The sequence below is a fragment of the Myotis yumanensis genome, unplaced genomic scaffold, assembly GCF_028538775.1.
Source record: "Myotis yumanensis isolate MYYU_CA2020_CCGP unplaced genomic scaffold, mMyoYum1.0.hap1 SCAF_16, whole genome shotgun sequence".
Lineage (NCBI taxonomy): Eukaryota > Metazoa > Chordata > Mammalia > Chiroptera > Vespertilionidae > Myotis > Myotis yumanensis.
The window spans coordinates 40,518,503-40,546,399 of record NW_027223767.1 but is presented as its reverse complement, the minus strand read 5'-3'; the positions used below and the strand labels follow the sequence as shown (position 1 = coordinate 40,546,399).

The following is a 27,897-nucleotide window of genomic DNA, read 5'->3' as shown; positions in this document are numbered from 1 at the left end:
GCAGTGGTTCTCAACCTTCTGGCTCTTTAAATACAGTTCCTCATGTTGTGATCCAACCATAAAATTATTTTCGTTGCTACTTCATAACTGTAATGTTGCTACTGTTATGAATCGTAATGTAAATATCTGATATGCAGGATGGTCTTAGGCGACCCCTGTGAAAGGGTCATTTGACCGCCAAAGGGGTCGCGACCCACAGGTTGAGAACCGCTGTGTTCGAGCAAAACCTCCATTTAGAAAACTTGAACTCTTACCAAAATAAAATATAAAATGTTTTTTTAAAAACATTCACCATAATAGCTCCTTAATTTTGTGCATGAACATTTAATGTGTGATAAACGCAGTAAAATATCAATTATTCAGACTGATCGAAGGCCAGATTAAGTAAATAATTGCTATTTTTTCAAGAAAAGGTCATATTCTTTTAAGTATATACAGTAACTTAAACTACTCTGACAAATTGGTTCATTGTTGGATTTTAGCATAAGCTCTTAGGATTGACACTTTAATGAACAAAGAACAATAAATCTGAAATAATCAAACCAATTATTCATATGTTACTGGTTTCTTTGCAATATTTTAAGTACTTCATTTGTGGAGAATATTTTTCTATATAATCTATCATTTTGTGGCAAGTTAAGCTAGTAAAAAAATTTTAAGCCAAAATAATAAAGGAATCTAATTTTTTAAAATTTTAAACAATAATCATTTTTAATATTGCCTTAGAAAATAGATGCCAACATTTTCTACAGAAATAATAGCACCTGGTATATCTTAATATTAATTATAGCATCCCTCCAGGTATTTTTATCTGAGCCCCCCTAGAGCCATGAACAACGGAATCAGAAGGCAGGAAAAGTAACCCATGCTGAATGAACTCACTGCAATTTGAGCTCAGCATTCAGCCAAACGTATCCGCTTGAAATCAAAAGCATCTAAAAACTGCACCAATTAGACAAATAAATTGTGAAAGCTGTGGTTACCAGGTAGGGCACGTCACATATGACAGGCTTCTTACTGCAAATAGTTTTTCTTCTTACTGCAAAGTCCCAGTAGCTGCCTTCAAAATGTGAGGGAGAGGTCAGAGGAAAAAATTTAAATGATACTTCCTCTGTGACTCTCTAACCCAGTCCTCACAGGGCCTCACACATACTGAAAGCAGGATACGTGTCTCAAGTCCAAATAGCAAAGTTTTACTTTCTATACTTACTGATCAAGGCTTCTTACTAAAAGTAGTCTATCACCATTTATTTCACTATCACTCACAACAGGAGGCATCATGGGATGCCAACATCTTTATATCTTACGTAGAAGCCAATTTATTGAGAAGGCCTATTGACAAACAGGAAAGGAAGGAAGGGAGGGAGGAAGGTAAGGAACAAAAACTACCAATAAATTCTCCTCTAACCCAATGCTGTTTAGCCAAATGTGCTTTTAAGGTGACTAGATTATACTACAATTATAATTTCAGAATTAGGAATAAACTATAAAACAATCCTTCAGTACAAATAGAACTAAAACTAGTAAAACAAGTAACAAGTATTGCTAATATCATCTTTAAATCACATTTCATGCAAGGAGGCCCATGTACAAAAGGATAATTTTAAGCCCACATTATATGAAATGGAACCTATTTATTTTCTTTTTAAAAGAAATATATTTTTATTGACTTTAGAGAGAGAGGAAAGGAGAGGGGGGCAAAGGGGAGAGGGAAAGAGAAAGAGAGAGAGAGAGAGAGAGAGAACAAAAAAACATCAACTGGCTGCCTCCTGCACACCCCCCCACAGGGGCTGGAGCCTGCAACCTAACCATGTGCCCTGATCAGGAACCGAATCTTTCAGATCATGGGACGACACTCAACCAACTGAGCCACTCCAGCTAATCCAAAATGGAACCTATGTCTAAAGACCTAACAGATGAGCTGATGAGTGTGAGGCAGCTGCAGCCTGGTGGTTGAGAGCTGGGCCTTTACAGCCAGACTTGGATTCAAACACTGTGTGGCCTTAGGCCCACTGTTTAACTTCTCTGTGCAGCATTTTCACATCTGTAAGAACACAGATAATAAACCTATACCTCATAGGATTGCTGGGAGAATGAAATGCGTTCACATAGTCCCTGGTACATGGTAAGCACACATTAACTGCTGGTAATTCTGTGCAAGTGAAATATAACACAAAGAGAACTATCACACAAGAAAATACATGTCAGTCTTTTGATCAGTCCTACACTAAATTCTATCATACTTTTATACACAAATAAGCCTTCCACTCCTAACTCCCACTAAAGAATGCATATAACCCTAGCCGGGTGTTCAGTGGTTAGAGCATCAGCCTGAGGACTAAAGGGTCTCAGGTTCAATTCAGGTCAAAGGCACGTACCTTGGTTATAGGCTCGATCCCCAGCCCCAGTCAGGGCACACATAGGAGGCAACCAATCAATGTTTCTCTCTGTGTCTCTCCCCCTTCCTTCCACTCTCTAAAAATCAATAGAAAAATATCCTCAGAAGAGGATTAACAAAAAAAAAAAAAAAAGCATACAATTTCATTCAGAAAAAAGTATTATTTTACACAATGCAATGAGTAAACCCTGTTGAGCATGCTTAACACTCCCAAGCTCTGCTTGGCAACATATCAATAGGAAAGGGGACTGTTTTGTAAAGGTGGTTTTATAACATCCTTCACCAAATGTAATGTTCAACATGAAAATTCAAGACTTCACTTAGCAGGCATGGAGATTTTCAAAAACACCTGTACCCTCACTCATGTTTCCAATCTATATATATAAAAACCTAAGCAACCGTTAAGACTGAATGACCAGAATGACTAGAACGACCGGACGACCGGCGGTAGCTATGATGCGCACTGACCCAGACCTTGCTGCTGGGGCCCTGACATCCCCAAATCTGGTTCACCCACACCCTGGACCCATACAGGAGGAAGGAAGGAGCCCGATTCCTCGCGGAATCGGCCGTTGGTTAGCTTGCTACTGGGGCCAACCTCCCGCAGTCCCTCCCTCTGGCCGGCTGGCCCCCCCAATCGCCCTGATGGGGGGGACCAGCCCCCTCATTGGTCCCAATTGCCGGTCGGGCCGAGGGACCCCACCCGTGCATGAATTCGTGCACCGGGCCTCCAGTATAATAATAAAAGCATAATCTGCAAATCGACCGATGGCTGAATGACCAGCGGAACAACCGGTCGCTATGACGTGCACTGACCACCAGGGGGCAGACGCTCAATGCAGGAGCTGCCCCCAGCCCGCAGGCCCTAGGCCCCAGGCCAGCCAAGGTGGGTGCCAGTGGGGGCCCCCCCGATCGCCCTGCCAGTCACCCCACAGAGGGAGGTGACTGGCGATGGCGGGGGGTGGGGCCAGCGAGCGGGGGGCACCAGGCCGGCCAAGGCTTCCACCCTCCCATCGCCCCACCAGTCACCCCACAGATCGGCCCTGATCACCCACTAAGCCTAGGGACCTTACCCATGCACCAACTTCGTGCACCGAGCCTCTAGTCAAAGTTATAAGAACCAAAGTGCTTTAGGCACAGCCTACCAACATGCTATCCTATTGAATAGTCAGGCTCTGCACCACTGAGTGGTTCTCAGGAAAAAAGGCTCTGATGGTTAACAGTCCCATAACAGCCCCCAGCCCCACCCACCCTGCCTCAATTAGAAAGATAATTTGTTCTAGAAATGCTTAAAGAAAAAAGACCTGACTTGAATAACCTAGACACAAACAATACCTTTCTCCATTTCTAGGTTTTCTAACTATTCAGGGAACAACCACAGACATTTTGGAGTAGGAAACATAAATTGTTTCCAAAAATATTAAACAACTAGAGGCCCAGTGCACAAAATTCATGGATGGGTAGGGTACCTAGCCCTGGCCAGGAATCAGGGCTGATCAGGGCCTTCCAGCTGCCGGCCGGGGCCTGCCTTCATTCTGCACTGCCCCCGGTGGTCAGTGCATGTCATAGCGAGCAGTCAAACTCCCTGTTGGTCGAACTCCCGAGAGGATAATTTCCATATTAGCCTCTTATTATATAGGATGCTTGTCCAAAGGCCCCAATATAGCTAGTAATTTAGACAGCTGTGCTATGAGCCACAGCGCTGCATTTTCTAACTAGTATTGCTTCGGAACAATTGAAACTTTCTCTAGCACAAAGTTCAGACATAGGGAGCAGTGTCCTTGCAAACATTCAAACAGATTCATTATTGTTTAACCACCCAAAGAATAGCTCCAATAATCTATCAAGTTTGACAATTCATCCAACTAAGCAATTAAACCAGGACATAAAACAAGCATGAAGATATTTTCTCCCCTGTTTCAAAGCAACACTCATTTTGACATAGGAGCCACACAAATAATGCTTATTCATAATCTATATATATAAAAGCCTAAGTGACCGAATGACCAGGCGCTATGACACACACTGACCACCAGGGGGCAGACGCTCAACACAGGAGCTGCCCCCTGGTGGTCAGTGCACTCCCACAGCGGGAGCACCGCTCAGCTGACCAATGGGCGCCAGACGCAGAGCTCACAGTTGGCGAGCACTGCTGCAGTGGCACAAGACTCTCCCGATCAAGACTGACTGGGTGCAAGCCCGCAGCAGGCACAGCAGGGCCAGGATGAGTGGGAGCAGCAGGCAGGAGCAGCAGGCAGCATTGGACTGCCGGTCTCGGCCCGATCCCCACAGGGCCTGCGGGGATGGGCTGAAACCGGCAGTCCGACATCTCCTGAGGGGTCCTGGATTGCGAGGGGGTGCAGGCCAGGCTGAGGGACCCCACTGGTGCACGATTCCATGCACCAGGCCTCTAATCTACTTATAAAAGGCTTCTAAAAAGCCAATACCAACTGAACTGCCTCAAGAAACTGCACACCCCTATATTATTTGTGTGGCTACTATGTCAAAATGAGTGTTGATTTGGAACAGGGGAGAAAATATCTTCATGCTTTAAGTATCTTTTAATATATATATATATGTTTTTATTGATTTTTAGAGAGAGAGAAAGGGAGAGGGATAGAGATAGAAACATCAATCAGCTGTTTCCTGCACACCCCCTGCTGGAGATCGAGCCCACAACCTGGGTATGTGCCCTCCAGGGAATCGAACCGGTGACCTCTTGGTTCATGGGGCAATGCTCAACCACTGAGCCACACCAGCTGGGCTAAGCACCTTTATGAACTATGAGTAAAGTTACCAGTCAAGAAGTTTAAAGAGATAAATATCATTCCTGATTCAGGCATCAAATGCAAGTTCTATCAATTTATTCTTCAATATATTAAAGGTAAGTGTCCCTCACCTGATCCCCAAATATTAAAATTGTGGTTCTTCGCCTTAACCGGTTTGGCTCAGTGGATAGAGCGTCAGCCTTCGGACTCAAGGGTCCCAGGTTCGATTCCGGTCAAGGGCATGTACCTTGGTTGCAGGCACATCCCCAGTAGGGAGTGTGCAGGAGGCCGCTGATCGATGTTTCTCTCTCATCGATGTTTCTGACTCTCTAACCCTATCCCTTCCTCTCTGTAAAAAAATCAATAAAATATATATTTTTAAAATAAATAAATAAAATAAAATTGTGGTTCTGATCTAGCAAACCACCAAGTGATGGCACTTCTCTCCCCAAACAGGAAGGTATTCTCCGTTGGTTGCTTCAGTTACAGGTAGTACAAGGAAGAAAATGATTAAACACCTCTGATATCAAGTTCCTAAGATCCTCAGAACCACCTAGAACAGTGGTTCTCAACCTTCCTAATGCCGCGACCCTTTAATACAATTCCTCATGTTGTGGTGACCCCCAACCATAAAATTATTTTCATTGCTACTTCATAACTGTAATTTTGCTACTGTTATGAATCATAATGTAAATATCTGATATGTAGGATGTATTTTCATTGTTACAAATTGAACATAATTAAAGCATAGTGATTAATCACAAAAACAATATGTAATTATATATGTGTTTTCCATGGTCTTAGGCAACCCCTGTGAAAAGGTCAGGTCGTTCGACCCCCAAAGGGGTCGCGACCCACAGGTTGAGAACCGCTGACCTAGAACAACACTACTCAAAGTGTGCAGTCACAGACCCTCCAGGGAGGTCCATGGCAAGATTAATACACAAAAAAATCATAGTAAGTGCATAGGAACTTTTAGAGCACTTTGATATTGCTGTGAGCTCCGAGAGCATGATTTTTCTGGTAATTTATTTTTCTTGTACTTTATAATATTAGTTGGCAACAGATTAGAAAAAACTTTACCAAGCTGGCCCTTCCACAGATAGCTTGAGAAGCCCTAATATTTCACACTATTAAGTGCCAATTCAGTCACTTATTGCTCTGAAGTTATCAAAACACCCTTTCCCTCTCTATTCTATAGCTTCTGATTTGAAGGTAATTACAGAAACCAACAAGGACATACCATGGTATAATTTAACTAGAGGCCTGGTGCACGACATTCGTACACTCGGGGTACAGGGGGTGTCCCTCAGCCCGGCCTGTACCCTTTAGCAGTCCAGGAGCCCTCAAGGGATGTTTGACTGGTGGCTTAGGCCCGCTCCCTGCAGGGAGCAGGTATAAGCAGCAGTCAGACATCCTTAGCACTGCCGCTGAGGTGGGAGAGGCTCCCACCACCACCGCTGCACTCACCAGCCAGCCATCATGCCTGCCCCCCCACCACCACCCACCCTGTGGCTGAGGAACATCTGCATTGAGCGTTTGCCCCCTGGTGGTCATAGTGACCGTTAGTTCCGCCATTTGGTCAATTTGCATGTTATCCTTTTATTATATAGGATGGAAAGAGCACTAAATTAAGAGTCAAAAGACCTCTCTGCTTTTCTGCAAGAGCCAACTAATGAGCTGAAGACCCTGGGTAAGTCTGAGGCTCTTCTCTCCTCTGCAAAATAAAGGCAGCCCACCAAGATCCATGTTTACCAATCTTTTTTTTTTTATGTGTGGTTTCTTCTTATAGTAATATTTTCTCCAAGGATGGTCTGCAGAGATGCTACATCAGAATCCCACCTTCATTCCCAAACACTGATTCTATAGGTTTGGGCTAGGAACCAGGAATCTATCATATATATATATATATATATATATATATATATATATATTTTTTTTTTTAATTAATTTCAGAGAGGGATAGAAACATCAATGATGAGAAAGAATCATTGATCAGCTGCCACCTGCATGTCCCCCACTGGGGAGGGAGCCCACAACCTGGGCATGTGCCCTTTACTGGACTTGAACCCGGGACCCTTCAGTCCATAGGTTGATGCTCTAAATTTTGTACCAATCCCTCCTAAGCAAAATTCATGGCTTATTTTTATAATGTTTGTTGTTTCTAAAAAGATGAGACAAGGAGACAAGGCTGTCATTTGCAAGTGTTTCCTCAAATAACAGAGCAGGTGTGGCTAGCCTGTATCTGAAACAAAAACCAAATTAGATATAACTGTCATGTAATTTTTTAAAAAATATGTTTTTATTGATTTTTAGAGAGAGAGGAAGGGAGAAGGATAGAGAGATAGAAACATCAATGAGAGAGGAACATCATCGATCAGCCGCCTCCTGTACGCCCTGTACTTGGGACTGAGCCCACAACCCAGGCATGTGTCCAGATCAGGAACTGAACCAGCAACCTCTTGGTTCCTGGGTTGATGCTCAACCGCTGAGCCCCTCCAGCCGGGCTAATATTTGTTTTGGTTGTACATGAGACATGTTGATGTACTGTATAAATTTTTTTAAATAAATGAAATTTAGGAATCTGATGAAGATCACCTAGAGGTGAAGCTGCAGGACTACCATATTTGTGCCCCACCTTAATCAGCTGATTCACTGTCACTATTCAAGCTACTGATTTGCAACTTTGTCAATAGTCAGAGTTGGGAAACACAGAGCTAGATCAGTGGGTGCTGGCATGATGATTCAGCATCACCTGCAGCGCTGGGTCCAACCATATGGTGAAGAAAGGTGGAGTGCCTGTTTGACAAGTTCTCTGGAAATATTATGGCATGCCCCTCCCCACCTGCTCTGTAGCAAATAACTGGCTAAAGTAAACTTCAGCTTTAACACGGAACGATTATGCAAACTCTTCCATCAATATATGGTAAAATTGTTAGGGGCAGGAGGGAAAAATAGAATAGTGGAGAATACCTATAGTTATAAGAAATATTAATCATGCTCTGTTAACCATGATTGTTTTATTCTGATTAAAGAAAGCACATTCTAACCTGGCTGAGAGTTGTATGCCCCCAGACCTGGGTGCGGCCCATTCTCCTCATCTGAGAGCTGCCTATTATCGTGGAAAGATTAACAACCTTGTTGTGGACACCAGAGGCCCCAGCCCTCTGCAAACTCCCACCCCACATGGCCTATAATCCGTAACCATTATTTATTTTTTTTTTAATATATTTTATTGATTTTTTACAGAGAGGAAGGGAGAGAGATAGAGAGTTAGAAACATCAATGAGAGAGAAACATCGATCAGCTGCCTCCTGCACATCTCCCACTGGGGATGTGCCCGCAACCCAGGTACATGCCCTTGACCGGAATCGAACCTGGGACCTTTCAGTCCGCAAGCCGATGCTCTATCCACTGAGCCAAACCGGTTTCGGCTAATCCGTAACCATTATACCCATTCTCATTCCTTCTGCCTATTTCTCCATGTAATATTTGTCCTCCTATCCATCTAAGCAGCTGGTTTATGGAGGGGTGCAGAGCAGATTTTCGTGGATGACCTGATGCTTTCCCATCCTACCCGCATTATTGGAATAAATGCTCATACATACATGATTCAACCCTTTCTCTGCTTAATAGGCTCAAGTAGTGACAGGCAGCCCAGACCCATTTGTTGTCTGGTTTCAAAATGACCACAAATGGTATCTGAAACTAGTCATGCCCAAAAGGTAGAAAATGCAGGACTAATAATTTTCCACTGTGCACTGGTCATGTCCTAGTCCCTTGGTTATTCCTTCCCACCCTGTGCCCTTTGCATAAAATCTTAGCCCCTGTTCCTCTCCATCTCCATAAAATCCAAATTACCCAAACAATGATTGCTAATCTGCAAAAACAATTCCTCTCTCTTCCAGAACCATCCTTTTCTAAGTATTTCTCAAACTAACTGAACTTCAGTAGACACACTCCTGCTAAAGCCCTAGAAAACATTCTGCCCTCTTTCTCCAAATTAGAATGTTCCTTTTGTCCAGCATTTTCAAATAAAGGTTTATGCTCTAGTGAATCTTCTTCTGCACCATGTAAGATAATAACTTAGCCTGGTCATGAAGTATAATTAATTGGCTATCGGCCCATTCACTCAAGACTTAGGAAAAGGCTGGGAGTCAACAGAAAAGGCTTGGTTATTTCTCAAGCAGACATCTTAATCATTATGAAAATTAAAAAAAAAAAAGGTTAGATTTGAAGAAAATGCTGGAGGGACCACACAATTTCCTCTATAATTTAGGATAAAAAATATTGATTCCATGTGCCGTAAGTCTGTGCGTTCAGGACTAAGACTGGGAAGATTTTCCAAAGCAAATGAAGAGTGAAACAAGCAGGAAGATGGGGTGGGTGAGGGCATTCCATTGACTTACCAAAAGCTTTTTTTTCCCTTTTTTTTCCCCAGTTAACATAATCCAGCAGTTACAAATAAACAAAGTGCTGATTACTAACAAATTACATTTAACTACTCAGAGGCCAGCAGAGCCTCCACTTGGCCAAACTTCCTGTAAATTTCAGGATGACTAGGCAGCATTTCTTTAAAGAGGATCAAGGCAGTGAAAGGGTTTCAGCAAATCATTCTGGTTCCAAACAGTTCAAATGGAGATGGGCTTGCCCTACTCTTAGAACTGGCCTGGTGGAAACAAAGGGCTGTCCCAGGGAGCCCTGATCACTCCACAGGCTGGCCATAATGAAACCACATTTTCATATGCAACTCTAGAAAAGCCATGTGAATCTTAAACTAGGAGATATAGGCGAACCTGTAGCACTGGAAAGGAGCAGATTTAAAAAGTCAAGTAATACTTGCTTACTGAAAAATTTTAAGTTCAAATTCAGCACAAGTTCAAATTCAGCACACGAGTTATAGCCACTGAGAGAGCAAGGCTTCACTGTTTCTTTCTGTAGGAGAGGACAAGGAGAAATGACCAGACCAAGGTCATTTCCATTATAGAAAAAAGAAAGGTTAGCAGCCTCAACAGATAAAAACCTGTGTAGGTCCTAACTCCATGAAATCAACAGCCTGGTGAGAATCTCTCCAAAATCCTGTAGGAAATTAAGTGTGGATTAGAGTAATTAAATGTAAAGTCTCCTTGAGAACAACCTCTGTTCCTGAAGACTAGAGCCTATGATTCTGTGAAATATATCATAGAAAAATTGTGAAGTGGATTTGCCAGGCATCACAGACTTTCCACTTTCCTATCAGGTCTGCAAACACTATGATCTAAAAAGAAGAGAGCAGTGATTTTAGGAGGGAATTAAATAATACAGCTTATCTGAGAAAACCACTCCATTCTCTAGTCTTTGCAAAGTTCACATGCTCATGTAACTGTAATATACTTAGGGGTTCCCAAAATTACATACATTTCCTCAAGAGCTGTAGAAAACAATATAATGACAGGGTAAAGGCCAAATACTGTCTCTTCTGAATGCTTAAACAGCCAATTATGTGTCTTATTACATTAATTCTATAAAGAGAAAGAGACTATTACAGTAAAGTTGAATAAGACATCTTTAAAAATGTACCCTGGGGCCTACATACATTCAACAGACAGTAAAATCACCCTCAAAAAAGCAGTTTTATGCAACGTCTAGTATTTTAATTTCCCAGCTGCCAACAAAAATATATAAGGAGCAGAAATTAAACTAATTATGTCAGCAGCGCAGTGAACAAAACTTTAATTGTATTACACACTCGTTAGACATTTGTGGAATACAACAAAGGCCCTTAAGGGTAGAACTTCTTTAGAATATAAATGATTCCCAGTCACTACGACAGAAATTAGTCTGTTTGGGCAATAAAATTCATGGTTGGGATGTAAAAATTCAACCAACATCATAATTCAATATACAAAATGTATAGTGTAAGAAACAAATCTTTAGAATGGGCTTTAAGTCGCTCTGTGATTTACATATGCCGTATCCTTAATAGGTCCTTTAAACCAGTATTGTACTAATCAGCTTTTTTAACATTCTGCCCACAAAAGAGCCTATTCATTTAGCTGGGAGACAGGTGTTAGCAACCAGCAACCTCTTAGCCTGGAGTTCCAGGGGCCTGCCTTCAATAATGGAAGGCCAATTTGAAAGAGGGAAAGGAAGGAGAGAGGGAAAAAGAAACAAAAGAGACCAAAAGGGAGAAAGGAGATGAAGAAAGAAATGGATGTCAGGTGCTACCTAATGGGGACTCCCTCAAAGCCGCCTGGCCTAAACTGAGCTCCTGGCACCAACCAGACACATAAGGCAGAATGTGGATAGTGTTAAGTTATTCCTGCAGACAATAACTCTGGATATAAGCCTACATTCCACGCCTAAAAAAAGTCTTACCCATAATCTCTAGTTCTTAATGTTAGGTCTGATCAAATAATTGAATCGATACGCCTCCCCTGGGAACTGACCTTCAGGCCACTTCACAATGGACATTCCACTTGCTTAGACCACATTCCACCTGCTAAGACCATTATCTCCCCCTCTGGAGTTTCCCAGAATCTGGACCTGCACAGAGAATTCTCTACCCAGAAAAAGCCTGCCTAGAGTCAGTCCTTTAAAAACCTCTGACTCCCAGTCTTTGGGAGCTGGCGCCATTTTGGGGCTCAGCCCATCTGGGTTTCCAGATGACCTAATAAATTCATAATCCCTCACCCTTCTGGCCTGAGCATTCCTCCTTCGGTGACCCTAACATTTAACTTTATTCCTCATTCTTTCATACATCTTCTAAAAAAGCCGAATGAAAGACAAATACCATATTTCACTTGTATGTTGGATCTAAAGAACAAAATAAAACAAACAGGCTCAGATATAGAGAACAGACAGATGGTTGTCAGCGGAGAGGGGGATTGAAGGACTGGGTGAAAAAGGTGAAGTTCAGGCCAGTGTGGCTCAGTTGGTTGGAGTGTCATCCTGTAAACTGTGAAAGGTCTCAGGTTGATCCCAGCCTCCCATCTGTGGGAGGCAACCAATCAATGTCTCTCTCTCACACCAATCTCTTTCTCTCTCTCTCTCTCTTCCCTTCTCTCTAAAAATCAATGAACATGTCTTTGGTGAGTATATATAACAAAAAGGTGAAGGGATTCATAATTACAAATTGGGAGAAACCAAGATGGCGGCATAGGTAAACACCGGAGTTTGCTGCCTCGCACAACCACTTCAAAAATACAACTAAAAGACGGAACGGACATCACCCAGAACCCCAGGAAGGCTGGCTGAGGGGAAATTCTTCAACTAGAAGGAAAGAGAACAGCATACTGAGGCTCAGAGGAGGCGCAGTACGGAAAATACAAAGGTGCGGTGGTGCGCGCGGAGCGGGCTGGTAGCTGAGGGCGCGGTTGTCGTTTTCAATCGGGAGGGAGTCTCAGATTCTGAGCTCTAGTTCTGGGCGAGTCTCTAGGGACCCAGACTCAAACGGGAGAAGCGGGACTGTCTGGCATGGGTCAGAACGCGAGGGCAGCTTTCTCTCCGAGGTTTGCAGCGGTTGCTGGGACTCTGAGAGGCAGACCCTCTGGGGACGGGACTGAGAGCAGCCATAACTGCTCCCTCCTCTGCCCTGTTGATCCCGTGGGACCCGCCCCATCCAAGCCCTGCTCAGAGCCATTTGCCGGATAGCCTCAGGCAAAGGCTAGATTAGCACCTCTCCAGAGGACAGAAGTTTTCCCACTGCAGACACAGCTGATTCTCACAGCCAGTTGGCCTGGAGGTCAAATCCCCTTAGTATTAACTACAACATTCAAGGCTTAACTACAACAAGACTGCGCACAAAGACCACTAGGGGGTGCACCAAGAAAGCATAAAAAATGCAGAGACAAAGAAACAGGACAAAATTGTCAATGAAGGATATTGAGTTCAGAACCACACTTTTAAGGTCCTTCAAGAACTGTCTAGAAGCCGCCGATAAACTTATTGAGATCTACAAGAAATCTAATGAGACCCTCGATGTTGTGATAAAGAACCAACTAGAAATTAAGCATACACGGACTGAAATAAAGAATATTATACAGACTCCCAACAGCAGACCAGAGGAGCGCAAGAATCATGTCTAAGATTTGAAATGCAAAGAAGCAAAAAACACCCAACTGGGAAAGCAAAAGGAAAAAAGAATCCGAAAATATGAAGATAGTGTAAGGAGCCTCTGGGACAGCTTCAAGCGTACCAACATCAGAATTATAGGGGTGCCAGAAGATGAGAGTGAGCAAGATATTGAAAACCTATTTGAAGAAATAATGACAGAAAACTTCCCCTTCCTGGTGAAAGAAATAGACTTACAACTCCAGGAAGCGCAGAGAACCCCAAACAAAAGGAATCCAAAGAGGACCACACCAAGACACATCATAATTAAAATGCCAAGAGCAAAAGACAAAGAGAGAATCTTAAAAGCAGCAAGAGAAAGAAACTCAGTTACCTACAAGGGAATAACCATACGACTGTCAGCTGATTTCTCAACAGAAACTTTGCAGGCCAGAAGGGAGTGGCAAGAAATATTCAAAGTAATGAATGCCAAGAACCTACAACCAAGATTACTTTATCCAGCAAAGCCATCATTCAGAATTGAAGGTCAGATAAAGAGCTTCACAGATAAGGAAAAGCTAAAGGAGTTCATCACCACCAAACCAGTATTATATGAAATGCTGAAAGGTTTCCTTTAAGAAGAGGAAGAAGAAAAAGGTAAAGATACAAATTATGAACAACAAATATGCATCTATCAACAAGTGAATCTAAGAATCAAGTAAATAAATAATCTGATGTACAGAATGAACTGTTGATTATAATGAATCAGGGACATAGAAAGGGAATGGACTGACTATTCTTGGGGAGGAAAAAGGTGTGGGAGATGCGGGAAGAGACTGGACAAAAATTGTGCACCTATGGATGAGGACAGTGGGTGGGGAGTGAGGGCGGAGGGTGGGGAGGGAACTGGAAGGAAGGGAGTTATGGGGGGAAAAAGAGGAACAAATGTAATAATCTGAACAATAAAGATTTAATTAAAAAAAAAGAAGTACAAATTGGTAGTTACAAAATAGTCAGGGGGTGTCAAGCACAGCACAGAGGATATAGTTAATAATCTATATCTATATATATAAAAGCCTAAGCGACCTCAGGACTGAACGACCTATGACGCGCACTGACCACCAGGGGGCAGACACACACAGGAGCTGCCCCCTGGTGGTCAGTGCATTCCCACAGCCAGAGCACCCATCAGTTGACCGACCCATCCCAGAGGTCCACCAGCCCAGTGGCAGCCACTCACTCCTTCAGTAGTCCTGCAGGTCCAATCTCCAGAGAATCGGCCAGGCACCAACAGACCAGCGCCACTGCCCTGCTGGAAGTCGGCCTCAGGCACTGCAGCCACTTCCCTTCCCTAGATGCTCCGCAAGGAAGAAACAATATAAAAGCGGCCACCAGGTGGCTCCCGACAACCAGTGCAAATGTCAGTGGAATGGATCCGGATCCCAGGCTGGCAAGGGCATCCCACCTCCTGCCTGGAGGGCCAATCGCATCTTGGCCCTCCCACCCCCCTGGGGACCCCACCTGTGCACGAATTCGTGCACCAGGCCTCTAATATTGTAATAACTACGTATGGTGCCAGGTGGGTACTGGAAATATCAGGGGGAACACTTTGTAAAATATATGACTGTCTAAACACTATGGAGTACACCTGAAACGAATACAATATAATATTGAATGTAAACTGTAATTGAATAAGTTTTTAAATTTAAAAAAAAAGCTGGCTGAGTAGATATTCCTAGAGATATAGAAAATGCTAGATTTAGCAAGACATCTTAAGCCTACAGAATAAATAAAAATCTTATGAGAAAGTAGGAGAAAAGAACATTCACTGATTTGCCTACAATGTACACAGAAAATATTTATCTCTCTTAATCCACATAACAATCCTACCAGGCATTTTTTTCACCTTGCAGATGAAGAGAAAAGGAAGCTCACCGAGGTTAAATCACATGTCTAAAGGAGCTTGGCCAGGAGATGGAGGAGCTGGGATTCAAAACCACAATTACCTATTTCCTACATTGTTTAGCTTTTCCCAAGTTTAATTCCCTAACATATTTAGTTCCCCAATTCTGTTTTAACTCAGATAGTTCTGTATTTCAATAATTTTTCTTCTTTCCATGAACTCAGCAAAGTACTTGTGACTACATTTTACTGACTATGAAGCATTTTATTATTTTCAATAAGCGCTTCAGCTATGTAGAAGTGAAACATCTAGCAAGTTGGCTTTATTTTAAAACCCTACACACAGAGAATTCCCAGGCATCTCTCCTATTGACCATAACCAGATTGACTAGTTTTCAGACTTCCAGTTGTTTCCACATTTTCATTCAATTGTCAACTCAGGAAATAAAGGAAGCCACTTTCACCACCCCTCTCTCATGACTCCCACTACATAAATACAGCAGCGAGGGCCTCTCAGTAAAGCAATTTACATAAAAGTTATAAAAGCTCCTTTTTATCTGTCAGGACTAGGAAATGGACTATTCTAGCAAATCAAACATCCTGAATACCATGATGCTTTTAAAGGGACTACCAATTTATGAAGAATTTCAAAGCAATACAACAGTGGCTCCCAAACCTGCTACAAATCAGAATCACCTGCGGAGCTTTTGGGAAAGATGCCAGAGAGGTTTTTATAATGTAGATTATGGTCATCACTTACTCACTCAATCAAAGTCTCCAGGAGGTGGGACTAAAAAACCTGTATTTTTAAGGAACCCCTCAGTGACTCAGCTGCAAAGGACTAGGTACCACCGAATCTTTCAAAGACCACTGGCTTTTGAAAATCCCTTGCAATAAAACATACTAAAAACGCTAAAGCTGCACTGAATACCATGTGACCTTCTTTTGATGATTCAGGAGACGGCAGGCTCTCCCAGTGCCTCCAGTCCATCACTATACTGGCAAAAACAGAAAAAAGAAGTTAAGATTTTATATTGGTGGAAAGCTGGAAAAAACAACTCTTGTTTTTCTATGAGATTCGAAGAGCTGGTTTTCCTGGAGGAAATGTAGATTTTTATGCTTGCTTTGAAAAAGGAAAATGTTTAAAAAGTACAGAACTCTCTTAACCAACTGCTTAGCTCCAATTTAGAATGTTAACAGGCCCAACGGCATCAAAAATGTGGAATATTCAACCTGAATGAGAGAAAGCAGAGAAGCTTCAGACAGTCTTAACTAAGAGAAAAGAGGACAATGAGTTTAAACTAAGAATGGCAGTAGAGGATTAGAGAACCCACTGTCCTGACCATGGCAACTGATAAAACCTGGAACCCAGGAGAACTGAGGTCTTTGAACACATGAGGCTGAGGATTCCTACCTACATGGGATGGCTTTCATGTGAGCTCTAACAGGATATCCTATTAAGAGCCCAACTGGTTTTAGGATTTTAAAACTCCATGAATAACAAAGTCAAAACATGAAAGTGACCAGACCATTTTCCTATTGAAGAAATGGGAATCTATGCATTTGGATATAAAACTACTGTCCTTACAATTGCCAAAATCTTTCTTACATTAACACAAGTAACTACTATCAATACGCAGTAACCAAACAAAAATAATAATCAGTAACCACAACCAAATAATAATAATGATGATGATGAAGCAGCTCACCCCTTGAGACTGCAACAGCAATTTAAAGTATATTTTTTTCATTAAACTCTAAATTATATTTTAGCTCTGTATTGCAGGGGTTTTGAAATCCCAAGGTATAGAGGTTAAATCTTTCCTCCCAAAACAAGCACTATGGCTAGAACAAGTTTGATGTCTCTAATCTACCAGTAAAATAATAGCAGTAGCCAGGCCAGCATGACTCAATGGTTGAGCATAGACCTATGAACCAAGAGGTCACCATTCAATTCCCGTCAGGGCACATGGATTGTGGGCTTGATCCCCAGTAGGGAGTGTGCAATGATTCTCATCATTGATGTTTCTATCTCTATCTCTCCCTCTCCCTTCCTCTCTAAAATCTATAAAAATATATACATATTTTTTAAATAGCAGTAGTATTAAAGATTCTACTCTTTAATAAGGATTTAAAACAGTCAAGTTGGAATTGGTCCCCCTAACACACCTCAGGTTTATGTAAGTGCTTTCAAAAAGTCCTAGGCACAACTTTCTTATAGATGGGTGTGGCTGTGTTAAACTCCACAATAAACATGTAATTAGGGGGGAAATTGTCCTTTTTTGTTATTGTTGCTGTTTTGTCTTCTTAAATGCTGGTAACTGAAAATGCCTTTTCCACTGCTATTTTAAAGCTCTTAAAATGATATTCCTATTAGATGGTGCTAAGCAGAGTTATGTTAATGGGCTTGGGCTGGGAAAAAGTTTGGAAACTAATTCCTAAGCATTCTGAGAAGGGCTCTCTCTTTTTGTGTGTATGATTTTAGCAACTGGTTAAATTGAGTCAACTTAGAGAGTTTACAACCCTTGACCCCAGTGTAAACAGTCAGGTTAACAGCTGTCTACCTGATCAATATGAAAGTTTTTAGTGAATTGGTCTTCATCATTAGATAGAGACATTAAAAAGGGGGTGTCCTAGATTACACGGGAATTTTCTTCCAACACAATCACGTTACTAGGAAGCTCTGCCACATCCATTTGCAATTGTTACATACAATTTTCAAACATTTTCAAACTTAACGCCGCTAAATGAACTGTAATTTTTGAATTGTATTCTGAAGCCTAGAATTATTAGAGAATTTGACAAAGTTTCGGAAACGCACGCCATTACCTATCTCCTTGAATGTGGAAGAGAATGCAATCAGGAAAAAAGGGTAAGTTAGTTGTCCAGCCTGAAATCCCCTGAACAGAAAAGAAGTATTCCCGCCAGCTCCCACCCCTAGAACTCTGTACACAAACTCAGCCCAGCACCACGTCCCCTGTCTGCTCCTGTTCCTAGAAAAGGGGTTCAGTAAAATGAACAGCCTTGACCACATTTCAGCAGCTTGAACTGTCACTGGGAAAACCACAAGGCTCCTCCAAAGGGTGGTAGCCCCAGGGGTGACGGGAAGTCTTCCCCGTCCTCCCAACCACTTGTAAAATGGATGTAATGCGGCCCTCACTGTTTTCTCAGAAGGTCATATGCGCCTGGGGTGTTTGCTCATCACGTCACTGGCCTTTTGCCAGGGTGCAAAGTGACAGCCGTGGGTCAAACCCTGTTTCCAAGCAGCAAGATTCCTTCCCTGGGTGCACGGGGAGCACGTGGGACACCCTTCCTTGATTACACGAGCAAGTTTTTTTCCCCCTGGAACGAATGACAGACCGACAAAAAGCAGAAAACGTGCTGTTCTTACCTCCTGCCAGCCTGAAACCAAGTTCTGAACGGACAGATGCCTGCCCGGCTCGGGCTCCGGGTCTACCCTCCCTCCCCGCCCCCGGTCAAACGCCTCCCGGGCAGCGAGCTGCAGACAGGCCCCGCTCCCCTCCGCCTGAGCCACGGGCGACCTCACACTCATCGTCCCAAACGAGCACAGGACAGCTCCCCAGCGCGGAGCCGTGGACACCCCCAAACTTCTCCATCAACCTTCAAACTCCGGCGCCCTCCTCCTCCGAGAAGCCCGCAGGCCTCCTCCCCGGAGAAGCGAGAACCGGCTCGTCTCTTTAAAGCGGGGAGCAGGCCGCCCCGTCCTGACTCAGTTTACTCCGCCGTAAAGCAGTCTCTCCCCGCCACCAGCTGACCCGACCTGCCGGTCTGTACGGCGCTCGGAGAGAGTCGAGGTGCCCTGGCCCCCGTTACCGCCCGCACCGGGGAAATGCGTTCTTCGAGGGACTTGTCCTGGGACAGGTGCGGGCTGCCCTGCACGAGACTCTAGCGATGCAGGAGCTGCCCCATCCCGTGCGGGGCGGGCAGTCCCAGGCCGCGTCCCGCACGGAGAAGGCGCCCCAGACCACACAGCCAGGCGACACCCACGGCCGAGCAGCGCACTCCGCCCCCCGGCCTCCCTCTGGACCCCACCCCCGGCCGGGCGCCCCGCGGGGCAGCGCCGCCGCCTCCTCCTCACCTGCCGCGGCCGCCGGCTCGGCCCGCACCTGGGAGGGGAGGAGTGGGGCCCGGATTCGACGGCGGACGCCTCAGGCTGGGGGGCTCCAGGCTCCGCCGCGGCCGCGTCTCCGGGGCTGAGGGGTAGCGGGGGGCAGTCGCGACATCCTCACCGGCTGCCCCAGGAAGTTGGCCCTCCCCTAGCCATCCCCAGCCGGCCGGCCGGGCTGATCCCGCCCCCCGCGTGGCCCCGCCCCCGGCAGGACAGGCCCCCTCTCCGGAGCCCGCCTCCGCTCCGCCGCGCCCGAGCACCATAGAGAGGGGCGCGCGCCGCCAGTACAGCGCGGCCTCCGCGCGCGCGCGCCCCCTGGCGGAGCCCAGCTGCCGGAGCCCGAGCCTCGGGCCAGACGTGGGTGCCCCAGTGTCCGGCGTCCGCTCTCCGCGTTCGGTGCGTTGGTCACCCACCTCTATGCGAGGAGATGAGGGTCCAGGCCCGAGTCCCAGCGGGGCCATTGTCCAGCTTGGTGACCTTGGGCGAGTCCCTTAACCTCTTCGAGCTCGTTGCATAATAAAAGTTGGAAAGTTGCCGCACCTTCGTACCTCCTTGTTCCTCACGATGCTATAAGCAGGTGATGGTTCCCAAGTTACATTGGAGGAAACCCAGGCCCATCGGGGCTCGCTAGCCTCACTATTCAAGGTCCCACAGCTGGGAAGTATTATTAGCCAGACCTGTGGGGCATTGTTAAATAAAAAACTTAACTTCCATGGCTGAAAGCCTTTTTTAAAAAAGGTATATCTTACTGATTTTTTACAGAGAGGACGAGAAGATAGAGTTAGAAACATTGATGAAACATCTGTTAGCCGCCTCCTGCACACCTCCTACTGGGGATGTGCCGCAACCAAGGTACATGCCCTTGACCAGAATCAAACCTGGGACCTTGCAGGCCGAAGCTCTATCCACTGAGCCAAACCGGTTAGGCTGAAAGCCTTTTTAAAAGAAAGGGTTTACTGGGCCATAAAGGACCAGGTCCTGGGGCATGAAGTCTAAACCGGCAGCAGCAGCCTAGGTGGGAAAGGCAACACGTCCCGCAGTCCTGGCTTTGACAGGCCTTTTTTTATATCTCATGGAGGGGAGGGTGAGGGGAAATGTAAGGTGTTTGGAAAGAATTTACATTGGCTACAGATAAGGGTGGTGTGATAAGGTGAAGTGAGGGAGCAGGTCTATGACAGCAGCCTCTGTAAGAAAGAGATATTTACTACTTTTGACTGGTTACAGGCAATAGTCCTGAAAGTTTATGCGCATGCAAGATCCGATGGCCCAACTAGTAGTGGGCTAGTAGCCATCTGGATGTTGATTCAAAGCTCCAATATATATTCAGGAATGTGAGCCGTCTGTCACCTGGCCCCCAGCTATTAACAGGCTAACTGTTCTGTCTTTCTCCTATTCTCCGGCCCGCTGTAATTTAATTTAAAACAGTTCAAAATGTTTGTTCTTGTCAATGTCAAAACCCTTGTTTGTCCCACTCGCTCTATAGCACCTCTCTCATCTAGCATTTCCCTGTCTAAACCCCCAGAACTAGCTAGTTTCACCTTAGGAAGGTGAGGAAGCTGTTCCGAGGAAGGCGATGGTGCAATGAAAATGGCTGGTGTTGCCCTAGCCAGCTTGGCTCAGTGGATAGAGCATCAGCCTGTGGACTGAAGGGTCCGGGTTCGATTCCAGCCAAGGGCACATGCCTGGGTTGCGGGGTCGATCCCCAGTAGGAGGTGTGCAGGAGGCAGCTGATCAATGATTCTCTCTTATCACTGATGTTTCCAGCTCTCTCTCCTCCCTTCCTCTCTGAAACCAATAAAGAAATATATATTTTTTTAAAAAATGGCCAGTGCTGAGAGCTATCCTGGCCCTTCACCAGCTGTACCTTTTCTGTGGGGTACTTCATCTTTCTGAACTCATTTCCTCATCCCCGAAATGCAGATTGGTAGGAAGATTTTTTTTAAATAATTCTTTACTGTTGAAAGTAATACATATGTCCCTTTTCCCCCCGCATTAACCCCCTCCAACCTACCCCTACCCCAGGCCTTTAGCATCCTATTGCCTGTGTCCATGGGTTATGCATATATGCATGCATACAAGGTCTTTGGTTGATTTTCTCCCACCCACCCACCCTCCCCCTCCTTCCCTCTGAGATTCCGCACTCTGTTCCATGCTTGGTAGGAAGATTTAAATGAGCTAATGTACAGAAGGTTTAGTAAACTATAAAGCACCAGGGTTGCATGGGGAATCATTAGCCTGGGTTAGAAAGAATACCTATCTGAAAATAATATAAATTTGAATCCTCTGATTAGAGGATTTGAATCTATTGACACTTAATTTTCTTATGCTTTAGGTTCCTATGGAAACCTCCCAGAGGTCTTCTGAGCAATTTGTTTTGGGGTTTTTTTTTTTGCATTTTAAATAAGGAATATCACAAGGAAAAGTGAAGTAAAAGTATTTCACGTGCAGACTGTCACTTTACAAATATCATTTACAGTCTTCCCAAAAGCCCAGCAAACTGAGTAGTAGTATACCCATGTCATCAATGAAGATCTGCAGATTAAGTATTGACCCAAAGCGACACAGGAAAAGGCAGAGCTGGATTTTGAAACTGGGTCTTTCCACCACCAGAAACTGATGGAATGACTGGCCGCCTAGACGCCTCCCGCACCTGAAATAAATGTGCCCGCCCATCTTTTTCCTACCTGACTATTTTGGTAACTTTCCTTGATGCAATTCCCTGCCCTCTCGGTTTCTCTCCAGGGTTTTATTTTCCCACATGAAGGCTTTTGTCTCCTCTTTCCCCCTCTCTGGTTCCTTGTCTCTTGAGATGCCAGGGCCTTGTGCAGCCTCTTTTATTGCTGGAATGGGTTTGTGATCTGTGATTAAGACACAGCATTCTCTACCTGATCTCTCGGCTCTCTCCTTCTCTCCATGTTAATTACTGTATAGTCATAGAAAGTTAATAGGTCTGTGGACGAAAGGGGCCACATGCTGACCTGACAAGCTCAGGGAAGGCCTGCATGGCGGTCTAGCAAACTCAGAGACCTAAAGTAACCACAAAGGATGGTCTGAAATTAAACTTTAACTTAAAGCAGTTATGGTGGGTAGTCACATCCTAGGCCGGTATGGTGGGTAGTCACATCCTAGGCCGGTATCTACACTGACAAGGTCAACCTTTATCTTAACTGAGCCTATCTGTCTTTTTGCATCTATAATAACGGACCCTTGAAATGCCTGGGTAACTTGTAACTTCCCTTTTTCTGGACCCCTTAGGGCACAACCTCATGTGCCTGGCTGCAAATTATCGTGTTAATTGTTCCTGCACCCACCTAAGTATGTGTCTATCATTTTACTTTTTATCCAATCCCAGGGTACTCCCCCCGCACCACCCTCCCCCACCCCCCCCCACCCCTGCCGCTTTGTTTTCTCCCACCTCTCTAGTCTATCACCAATGGATTTCAGGTAACCCACCTACGTCCCTTCCTTTGATTACAATGTATAAATACTAGTATAGATGTAACCCGCCATTCTCCGAGCATTATCTCAATTTGTTGAGGTTCTGCTTCCTGGCAATTGTCGACAGTTGGGCTCAAGTAAACTCACAAAACTTCTTTACAGGTTTGAATGTTTTTATGTTAACAGGTCCAAGTCAAGGATGGGGTGGGACCAAGAGATGTCGTTTTGTAAACTTAAGTTTACAAGCTGAGCGCTCAGTTCCTGTAGGGAGTGTGCTTCATCCACTATTGAACCCAATCATTGAGGCCTGGATTCGAGACATCCTGTGGAAATCAGCTTTCCTGTGTCCTCGGGTCCATATTACAGCTAAAACTTTGGAACGCTGCTAAATAATGTGCCTATCACTGAAGCGGGGAGGTCTCGGAGGGAGCTGCGTTTACCCACACTCCTCCTTTCTCCACCTTTCGCATTAGCGCCATCACTATTTTTCATCTTTATCGTACGCTTCCAGAGAGGCACTCAATAATGTACCCATTGTTTAAGTAATCTGAAATGCTTTTCAGTGAGCAATCGTATTTAGCAGTAATAAAACACTAATTTGTCTACCAAGTGACATATTTATAGGAGCTATTTACTTTGCCATATTTTTATTATTTCTACTCATTTGCTAAGTACTTCCCAATACATATTTATGAAGCCCATGCCTTTCCCCAAACAGTAGTGAAATAATAAATCATATTATTTATTTTATTAGCAGCAGCATAGCTTATAAGTCCTAGTGCCCTAATTTTTGGTTGTTCTGGCAAGAGCCAGAAGAACTCATGGTGACTAAGCACCTACTATGTGCCTGTGAAAGGCACTTCACAGCGATTATCTGTTTAATTTGCCTGAGATATAGATTTTACCACTAAGACGGAGACATTACCTTATTTAAGTAACTCAGCGATAAAGGGCCCAGCAGGGTTTTGAACCTAGATCTTGATTCTAAAAGCCTAAATAAAATAATGTCTGTACAATATAAAATATTCCTTTCTGAGAGAGACTGCAAAGGTTTCCCCAGAATGGAACAGTTAGAAGCAAAGAGACACAGGATGCTAACCCCAGTTTTTCTATGAGAGGTTACTCTCTGGGGGAAGTTATTCCCTGAGAAATCAGTGGAGGGGCCCTAACCAGTTTGGCTCAGTGGATAGAGCGTTGGCCTGAGAATCAAAGGGTCCCGGGTTCGATTCCCCTTCAAGGGCATACCTTGGTTGCAGACTCCTTCCCGGGCCCAGGCCCTGGTCAGGGTTCGTGCAAGAGGCAACCAATTGATGTGTTTCTCTACACCTTTCCCTTTCTCTTCCATTCTTTCTTTCTTTAAAAAAAAAAAAAAATCAATGGAAAAATATCCTCAGGTGAGGATTAACAACAACAACAACAAAATCAGTGCTGGGGGTATTTCCCAAAGAGGATAAAAGTGCAAGAGTTCTATTCATTCTTGGAGACGGGCCTGGCCACATGCTTTGCGGGGCACAGTGCAAAATGTTGGACCCTTGTTCAAAAAGTATTAGGAACTTCGGGATGGCAATGGAGAGCATTAATCTAAGCACAGGACTGTGCAACTGCATTGGTCACACTGTCATGGAGCTGGCCTTGCCTGGACGGAAGGTAGCTGTCACTAGTATCTCCCAGGCATCATAAGTCTCAATGATATGAGTGCTTATTTTATGCTGGAAAAACATTCAGTACTTTCCTAAGCTATATGACCCAAAAGCAAGTCTATGTAGCAGCTTTATTTTCTCCATTTCACAGAGGATGAAACTAGGGCTTAAAGAGGCCCTAGCCAGGTAGTTCAGTTGATTAGAGCATCGTCCAGATATATCAAGGTTGCAGGTTCAATTCCTGGTCAGGGCACATACAAGAATCAACCAATGAATGCACAAATAGTGAAACAACAAATCAATCTCCTCTCTCTCTCTCCCTCCCCCCATCTTCCTCTCTTTATTAAAAAAAAAAAAAGTGAAGGCTTAAAGAGGCTAAATCATCCAATGAGATACAGCAAGAGAGTGTCAGAGTTAAGACCCAAGTTATTTGACATGTAAAAAAATCTTGTCCCTTTATAGCTTTTCAGTACAGTCCTATCGTCTTCTGGCAAAACCTTAGCTTAAATTGAGGCTATTACACCCAGAGACTACAGAGAGTCAGGGGAAAGGTAGGACTCAAAGGCTACTCAAGGAATCAAACTTGTGCAGCAGCTAAAGTGCAGCTGTACAGCTTCAGGATACATGGACCTTCCATTGGCTGGGAGAGAGAACTCTATACATGACAAATAATGGTCAGAACCTGACCTCCCTTCTTCAGGACAAACAGGAAATGCAATGAGGTCTTTACCTTGATTAAATGAGGAACCTACAACATCTTACTTAGTGATAAAATACTGGAAACAGCTCCCTCATGTCAGGAACAAGGACAATGGCTCTTGTTGCTTCTATTCAACTTAGTACTGGAAGTTAGTCTAGCCAATGCAATAGGACAAGAAAAAAAAAATCAGGGAAAGCACTTTTTTGAGAGTGGTGTTTGATGAATACTATATCTAGCTCTATTGTAAGCTCCATGCACCACACAGCCTTCTCCTATATTCATCCCCAACACACAGATTTGGACAGTTTTAACTCTATCCAGTACAACTCCATGACAAAACACAGGAAAACCTAGTGGATATGTATCTAAATCCCTTATCTCCTCCTGGCTCATAACTCAAGGACATTAGACCCTATTGCTTTTATTCAATTATATTTCCCCCTAAGGCTCCAGTTGACTTTAATACCAATGATATTTCCCTTCTCTGAGTGTTTGTCATTCTTTCACAACTTCCATTATGGAAAATCAGAAAGAGCTGATAAAGTAGATCTCTAGTCCAGCTTTTTATGGTGAGCTAAGCTGAAAAGAGGTTGGAATAAGTAGTCTATACTGCTATCAGGGCAGAATGAAAAAGACCCTTTAAAAAAAAAAAAAAAATATATATATATATATATATATATATATGATTTCAGAGAGGAAGAGAGAGGGAGAGAGAGATAGAAACATCAATAATAAGAGATAATCGTTGATCGGCTGCCTCCTGCACTTCCCACACTGCCCAGGCATGTGCCCTGACCAGGAATCAAACTGTGACCTCCTGATTCGTAGGTTGACACCCAACCACTGAGCCACACCGGCTGGGTGAGCAAAAGAAAATTTGACACGGGAGCCCTTAAAGTGGATTTTGAGCTCGTGGACAGATAAATGAACAGAAAGTATGAGAGAACGGTACAGGGGAGTTATGAGAAATGTCTATCTAACCACCATGGAGGCATAAGGAAGGGAAGATGTCAGTGTGGATGCACCAGCCACAGAGGGGTGGGGGAGGGCAGAGGCAGCACATAAGCAGGAAGAAGAGCCAGCCTGGCCTGAGGCATGCTTGGGAACTGTCCATGTGCCCGGAGCAGAGTGTGCAGTGGCAGCACGTGGGGCAAGGAAGCCCTGGTCTAAGAGCAAGGCCAAGGAGGAAGCAAGTACGAGGGGCCGGGTCCTGCAGGAAGTCCACAGGCTGGCCTGGCACAGCAGTGAATGGGGCGCCTTCCCATGGCCAGAGATGCCATCTGGGCTTGAGGGCTGCGGCGCCTTCAGCTGGAGTAAGTGCCCCAGTGGGAATAGAATTGTGCGGATTGGAAGTAAAGGCAGAGTCCTGGCCTAGGAATCAGGAGTTCTGGGTTCCAGCCCTGCTCTACCACTGGGACTGCCCTACTCTTCCTTGGGGCTCAGTTTCCTTCTCTGTTAAGTCACAGGATGGAACAGGTGATCTTTACAGGCCTCTCAAACCACATTATTCTAGAGTCCTCTTGGGTCCTCAGTCAGAGGCTAAGCACCTGGAATCATGGCAGATCTCCCCAGGACAGAGGTGGCAACCAGGTTCCACACTGAATGCCAAGTCCAACTGATTGGCTGTGGTTACCTGGAGCGCGATGTGGAGAAGAACTGCAAAATACTGTGAGCTCCGCAAAAAAGAATGCTTGATTGGTTGGTGATGTCTGCGTGGGCTCAGGATGCCCAAATGGTAAGAGTGGCAGGGATTTTTCAGCTTAAAGTACTGTTTCCTAGCACGGCTGCAGAAATGTGCCAACCACTCACAGGATAAGGATACTGAAAAGCCCTAGCTGGTTTGGCTCCGTGGATAGAGCATCAACCTTCAGACTGAAGGGTCCCGGGTTCGACTCTTGTCAAGGGTACATACCCGGGTTGCGAGCTTGATCCCCAGTAGGGGGCGTGCAGGAGGCAGCCAATCAATGCTTCTCTCTCATCATTAATGTTTCTATCTTTCCTTATCCCTTCCCTCTGAAGTCAGTAAAAATATATATTTTTTAAAAAGGATACTGAAGGTTAATTCCTCCTGTGGTATTCTGTGAGAGCAACAGCACCAGGTTTCCCTCAGTTAGGCTCACCAACCCTGTCCTCACCTGGGTAGATACCCTCGAGCCAGTGCCCCCTGCATTCCCAACGCGCTGTGCTTCTTGCTTCTATCCCTGCTGCGTTTATCATCTCTAAATGTCATATCATCGGTCTATAATTCTGACACCGCTTTTCCTGCAGCCAAGACACAACTAATTAATTACACAACAGGCTCTCTGAGAAAGGCAACCTTCCTTTTAAAAAATGTGTTCAGTAAACAACCTGATCATTTCTCTACTTTGCCTTTTGTTTTCCCGTCCCCACTGTTCTCCTCTCCTTCCAGCCAGGGTGACAGCTCTCAGACGGATGGCTACCGTGCAGGTAACAGACAGGGGGTGGGGGGTTATTTCAAACACTAGGGCACTACGCCCTGGTACAGCTGGCTGGAAGAGAAGGGTAATTATATTGCATCTCGGAGCCACCGGCAATGAATTTCTGCATGAAGACTAGATTTGCCATGTATTATTTATGCCAGCATCAATTTTCCCAGCTGGCTCTATTGACTGAGCAAATTCTCCTCTGTCTGTTTATGGGCAAGGCCATGCATGGTTCAGCACCTCCGGGTACTTTGCACTATGGAGGGGCCCACAGGGCATCATGCATATTATACAAGTGTCTGGATTCACTAGGAGGTCACATCTTCCCTTCATTAGATAACATCCCTGGGACTGCAGCGAGCTCCCTGTCTCACCTGGCTCTGGTGATGCACGCAGGTGTATGAAACCAAATCAGCAAGAGCCAAAGAGGAATGATAGGGTTCTCCT

The 27,897-nt window shown here is 44.6% G+C and overlaps 1 protein-coding gene across 2 annotated transcripts in view; it reads right to left on the bottom strand.

Annotated features, from left to right (window-relative positions):
- RFFL (ring finger and FYVE like domain containing E3 ubiquitin protein ligase) overlaps positions 1-19,384 on the bottom strand; it is a 76,889-nt gene extending 57,505 nt beyond the window's left edge. Inside the window, exon 1 of one of the 2 annotated variants that reach the window (XM_070394456.1) lies at positions 19,199-19,384. The gene's annotated coding sequence lies outside the window, so the exon portion shown is untranslated. Of the gene's footprint in view, positions 1-18,942; positions 18,986-19,198 lie in introns of those variants that run through there. The other variant, XM_070394458.1, reaches the window with a different exon arrangement.
- Positions 19,385-27,897: the final 8,513 nt, after the last annotated feature.